This window comes from Peromyscus leucopus, unplaced genomic scaffold (assembly GCF_004664715.2).
Source record: "Peromyscus leucopus breed LL Stock unplaced genomic scaffold, UCI_PerLeu_2.1 scaffold_523, whole genome shotgun sequence".
In the NCBI taxonomy this organism is placed as follows: domain Eukaryota; kingdom Metazoa; phylum Chordata; class Mammalia; order Rodentia; family Cricetidae; genus Peromyscus; species Peromyscus leucopus.
The window spans coordinates 577,442-583,637 of NW_023505424.1; the positions used below are offsets into that span (position 1 = coordinate 577,442).

The 6,196-nt window shown below is 51.7% G+C and overlaps 1 non-coding gene across 1 annotated transcript; it reads right to left on the minus strand.

Moving 5' to 3' along the window:
- Positions 1 to 426: 426 nt before the first annotated feature.
- Positions 427 to 510, minus strand: Trnar-ucu. Its single transcript is given in 2 exon segments — positions 427 to 462; positions 475 to 510. It is a non-coding gene; the product is annotated as a tRNA-Arg (tRNA).
- Positions 511 to 6,196: the final 5,686 nt, after the last annotated feature.

The following is a 6,196-nucleotide window of genomic DNA, read 5'->3' on the forward strand; positions in this document are numbered from 1 at the left end:
GAAATGGCATCCTGAGGTGACGACTCAGGTCTGTATTTTTTTTTTTTTTTTTTTTTACAAGATCCACTCGAGATCTGGGGGAGGGGCAGGGGTGTGTACTTACACCTTGGGCTAGCCTGAGCAGCGCGCTCCCTCCGCCCTGCTGGCGGCCACGGTCAGGCTCCAGACGTGGGACGTCACGCGAGACCCAGGCCCGCCCCACGCTCTCCCAGGCCCACACCGAGAGGCCCGCTTCCTTGCAGCCCGCTTTACCTAACTCTTCTCCGGGAGAAGCCGCGGAAGCTGCAGCTGAGCGTGGCGACCGCAGCAGGCAGCGGGGAGGGGTCCGGTGGCTGGGCCGGGCGCGGAAGCTGTTTCGACCACGGACCAAAGGAATAAAAAAGGGCAGAAGTCAAAAACCAGTCTCCGAAGGTTTTAAAAACACTCCGACTCCGCCGGGACTCGAACCCGGAACCTTTGAATGCCTTCAACCTCTAGAAGTCCAATGCGCTATCCATTGCGCACGGAGCCACCTGTTGGAGTTTCCGCGCATCTGCCGTATTAAGCCAGAGGCAACGGCCCCGCGCCCGGCCCACCGCAGTCTCGGTCGTCGCCGGAGCCCGGCCGCCGAGCCGGAGACCCCCCTCCAGCCGTACGGCGAGGCCGGCGGCGCCCACCCTCCCGGGAGCCCCCGCCGCCGCTGCCGAAGGGCGACTGCGGGCCGCGGGCCGGGAGAGCGCAGCGGGAGCTCGCCGCTGCACGCCGGTCGCGCCCGTCCCCTCCCGGTCCCTGCCGGCCCGCCGCCCCCGCCTACCAGCTGTGTCCGGCGGCCGCTCCGCCCCGCCCGGGCCGCGGAGGCTGCAGGCCCGGACCGGCCGTTGCGCCGTTGCTCCGGGCCGGTGGGTGACGCCGGACACTTCCGTCGCCGTGCGAGCGGCGAGGGCGAGCGGCCGCACCCGGGGCTGCCGGGCGAAGGCAGCGATCCCTCGGGACGGGGCGGGGCTCCCGGGCTCTTCCCCGACGCCGGGACCTGCGGCGGCGAGTGCGGGCCGCGGCGACGTCTGTGTGCGTGCTTGTGCGTGTTTATCTGCGCGGGGCCTCGGGGCCACGGGCTTTGGGTTGCATTTCGCTCCCACAGACCCAGAGCCGAATGTCTGAGGTATCCGGGCCTCTGGTGGCCTGAGGGGGGCGACGCGCCCCGCACCGAGACATCCTCCCGGGAGCTGGTCCGCTCGCTACGCCTCCGAGGAGGGGGGTGGTGGGGAGCCGCCGCCGCAGCCGCCGCCGCCGCGCGCCCCCACGCGGCGTCCGAGTGGGCGGCCTCCGGAGGCCGATGGCGCGCGCGTGGGGGAGCGCGCGGTGCGGGCGCCGCGGCTGCAGGGCGCGGCGGCTGCAGGGCGCGCGGTGGCGGAGTCTGTTCCCCACCCACCCCGGCACCTTGGCTCAGACGGACGGGGGTCACGGTCAATCCGAGCTGCGGCGTGGGGAGAGTGGGTCTTCTTCGGGGGTCCCTACCCCACCCACCCCCGATCTCCATCAGAGCGACCCCGAAGCCACGCGGGGAGATCTAAATGAACACCGGTTGCTATGCAACGGCCGCTGCCAGACAAAAGCCCCGGCTTGGGCTCCAATCAGCGCGGCTCTCCGGACCCCGCCTGCATAGGCATCGCGTGGCGCGTCCTGGCGCTGACACCTTTTGCACCAAAGCAGCGTCAGTCTGTGTCCACGGGGTCCCTGCCGGGCAGAACCGGCCATCCGAGGATAGGTGCCTGCCTGGCGCGGTGCACTGAAGGGAGAGAGGGAATTCTCCGCAAGAGTCCAGGGGAGGGGGCCTTTTTATGTTAAAGGACAAGGATCAGCATCCCCTTTGTAGAAAGGAAAATCGCCGCTGCGGTGAGTTAATCTCACACACACCGGGGCCCCATCTAGTGAGGCGAACTGCGAAGAGTCAGATTTTATTCTACTTTGCGGGCCAAATATATTATCCTTCACGGTTTTATCGATATTGACAGAACACCAGCGTACTATCGACAACGAAAGCAGTAGCCAGAGGGTCGGCATGTTTATGCTGGTTCTCTGAACTCGGATTCCCTCAGGAACAAAGCATATGGGCCCCAGATGCATGCTTGAACACAAAATGGTTTTCATTATAGGAGAGGAATGCTGAGCTCGGAAACTACTATGTTTTATAGTGAGCAGTAAGCAAAGCTAGTCTTTGTTCTACAGGGAGACATTACCTCATCTCTCAAAATTGCTCCTTGCAAACAACTCTGGGGGGGGGGGGGAAGGGCCCAAAGAAAGAATGATCAATCTTGCATTCTTGGCAACACCAACAAGAGCGTGCAATAACACTAATGGTGAATAGCCTCTACGAATTGTGACAGAGTCCTGTCCAATGCTAGGCCTATTTCATTCCATATAAACAATTTCTTTAACAACAAGGATTTTAAACGTTGTTTGCCTCTTAAAATGGGCAATACCCCTTAAAACAGAACGATAAAATAAAACCAGCATTTCTAAATAGTATCTTTATGAAGGCTGCAATGTGTCATGCATTGGTGACATTTTTAAGTCCTCCAGTGGTTCTTAAAAGTTGTTCACAATCAAGCAGAGAAAGAGACGCTCAATGCTCCGTGGGAAAACCATACAAAAATTTTGCCTGGGGGCATTGGCGCAAAATCTCAAATTTTGAGGAGTTATTGACATGATTAACAATATGACTCATTAGTCTTAAAGTTCCAAGAAAGGAACAGAGAAAACATATGCTAAGGAAAGATGTGCAAGTAATTGTTTCAACTTAACAAAGCAAAGAATTATAGATGTTTGATTCCTTCTGCTAGTTGAGACTTTAAAATTCTTATCTATGAAAAACAATAGCGAGACAACTTTAGCAGGAACTGTGGGAAACCAGGCTTGTGTGCAGCGCTGCAGACCTTTAAGGTTGTACATGTCACAGAAGAATGTGTGTCAGGCATGTGGGACTTCTCTCTAACAAGCAGTGTATAGAGTCTGGCTTCAGGGACAGGTGTGCTATCCTCAAACAAGAATGGGATGTGTAGTTGGTTGCTGCAAAAGGAGAAAGATCAATAGGGGTTTTGTTATAAACTAAGAGCTGACCGGGGCTATATAAGTTGCGATTACACACTTGAACCAAGAATTCCCGCAAGGACAAAAAGCGGCCTCCTCCTGCCAGCAGAGGGCGCCAACGCACGGGTTATCATCACCGTCACAGAGCCGACCTCTGCTCTTCCCCAGAGCTTCCCAGACAAGAAGGCTCCAGCTCAACAGGACCTTGCTTGGGTGTTCAAACCAGTTCCTATCTTTTGGGGTCTGCAGTAACACTTTCCATGTTTGCCCAGCAGAATTAGTTTCAAGTTGCTATGTTGTTCTAGGTGGCAAGTTGCAATAGGGTATCCCTGCCAGTAAATGTCTTTTAGTCTGAACTCCCAAATAATAAGCACAAACTACTATAATGATTATAAAATATACCCCAAGAAGAATTTGCAAAGAATAGACTTTTAGAAAATAGTCAATGTCTCAAAACAAAACAAAACAAAACAAACAGGGCTGGAGAGATGGCTCAGCAGCTAAGAGCACTGGCTGCTCTTCGGGAGGGCCCTTAACCATTTGGCGCCTCTTCCGGAGGATCCAGGTTCAAGTCCCAGCACCCACATGGCAGCTCAGAGCTGTCTATAGCTCCAGTTCCAGGGGGTCCAGCACCCTCACAGGCATACTTGTAGGCAAAACACCAATGCACATAAATTTGTAAAAAGTAAAAAATGAACAAAAAATAGAAAACAGAAACAAAATATCTGGTAGTTTGGGATTACTGGCTATGAGTTGGATTGATGTTCAAATCTTGGCTCTGCCTCTTCGTTTCAAGACCTGATTCCTAACTTCTCTGAGCCTTCTTTTCCTGATCTGAGAAACCATTAAGGTGTTTCGAGGTGTAATGCTTGCAAGAATTTACCTCAGTCCTGGCACAAGGTAAATGTGACAACGTGCTTTTGATTGTTATTAGCAAACGTCTCTCAATAAAGAAGTAAACAACTCTCAGATCCTGAATGAGCAAAGTTAAGTTTGTTACAACCCCTGGGTAACATTTCCCATCTCTCCGCCCTACCCTACACAGCATGTACCACGTTTTGTTCCTACTTATCTCCTGCCTCAAGACATCTAAACTGAACTTCAAGGTTTTCCCACAGTTTTTCTGCAAGAAGTTTGAACAGCTAATTGTTTTCATTTGTTCAACTACATGGTTTCCACAACAAGGGTGTAGACCACCCTAAGGATTTTTTAAGACAAGTGCCTTGCCAGATAAAATCTGGAGCAGCATTTAAGGGATGGAACTTTTTATCCTAAAATATTTAAGTACTGAGTTTCAGTCAGGCAATAACCAAACTTTAACTAAGCATAATATGGGAATAAAGGAAAGAGCACAAATGTTTCAAAGGTGAAGAAAATGTAGACACTGGGCCAGAGAGAAGGCTCATCTGTAAGGTACCTGTTGTCAAGCCTGAAGACCCAAGTTCAGTCCTGAAGACCTGCATGCTGGAAGGAGAAAACCGACTTCTGAAAGCTGTCCTCTGACCCCTGACACCCACCCCCCACAAACACACACTAAAACAAATAGATTTTAAAGAAATTTAAACATCAAGGCAAAAAAGGAGCAGAGAAAAATGGAGGTGAATGGATCCTTGTGGAAGGTATCAGGTAGGAATTAGCAGGGGGTTAGGAGGAGGAAGAGAATGTCGGCAGTGCAGGCCAGGCTCGGCAGAGGCGTTGGAGCAGTCTTGACTCAGATTAAATGTGGATTTAGTACAACAGGCAGTGGGAACTACTGGCTTCTGTTGGCTGGGAAAGACGGCACTTTTAGGAGAGGAGGACACCAGGGGCCAGCACCAGCCAGCCATGGAGTAAGATTAAAAATAAGATATACAGAAATAAGAAAAGAAAAAGCCTAGGCAAAGCTCAGAGGCAAAAGGTAGACGGGTTGATTTTAAAGTTAGAAAAAACTGGCAAGAAACAGCTAAAGCTGGACATTCATAAGTAAGAATAAGACTCTGTGTGATTTATTTGGGAGGGTGGTGGGCCCCCCAAAAGAGCAAAAACAACCAACAGTAGAAGAGTGACATCCAGCCCACCAAGGGGAGGGATGGAGAAGAGCTAGTGGAATGTCTCAGGTAGATGGGCTCTTGTTCAGAGATGGGGGTCTCATCACAAAGGGAAACTGAGGCAAGTGTAGAATATAACACAGCTGAATCAGGCAGTACACCAACCTCAGACCTCATGACTGGCAGTGTGTGGTGCTCACCAGGCTTCAAAGTCTAGAGCTCAGAAGGATGTAGGGCTGTCTGTAAGTGGCAATTGCCTCGAGGCTGCCGGGAAAGTTGGACAAAGGCCGAGATTGACCCAGATCTTCCACACTGGACAAGCGTTGTACCCAAACAAACCAGAGTGCACATGTGTGCTCCTGGTCCCTGGGAAAAGATTTCAGTTAGCAATAACCATGCCAGGAGTAAAGCTCACTGATGATATACTGCGCCTGCACAAGGCTCAGTCTTCTGGGCCACTGATGAAAGAGACAAGAACTCTCCTTGTTCTCCGGAGCCTTGCAAACTAACAAAGTCAGACAAAAGAGCACAGAGACACACAGGAAATGGCTTCTGGGTTTAGGTGTTAAAACTCATTCATCTCTCACTAGGCTTTCTCTCCCTCGCTTTAAATCTGTAGTAAGCAGATCTCAAGATTCCACCCCACCCCCCAATCTCAGAATTAATCTGGTTATTCTCCCTGCTGCCCCTCCACAGCGCGTTAGAATAGTTGTGGCCTTCTACTGTGTACCCGAGGAAGGCCGGGAAAGGAAAAGCTGTATCACTAATGATGTTCACCAGAACCTTTCAGTTCATCATTAGTGTACCAATACAGGAAAACTGAGCAGCTCCAGGATGAGCCAATCAAGACTGGGCATGGAGCTTCAACTAGGCTGTGACCGTACTGGGCTCCCAAGATGATGGATAAAGATGATCCTAGGGTTAGAGTGTCTGGTCCTTTGGGGCCTCAATCGTTTCCCTGTGCCATGTTTCTGTCATAGACCCCACAACTGACCAGCATGTCCTTGTCCCAGGATAGGTATTTTTGTCATTAGGTCTCTTAATCTAACTAGAAATAGCATCCATTTTGAAATTTCTTCATGCACCTGCTATTGCTTTGTAAG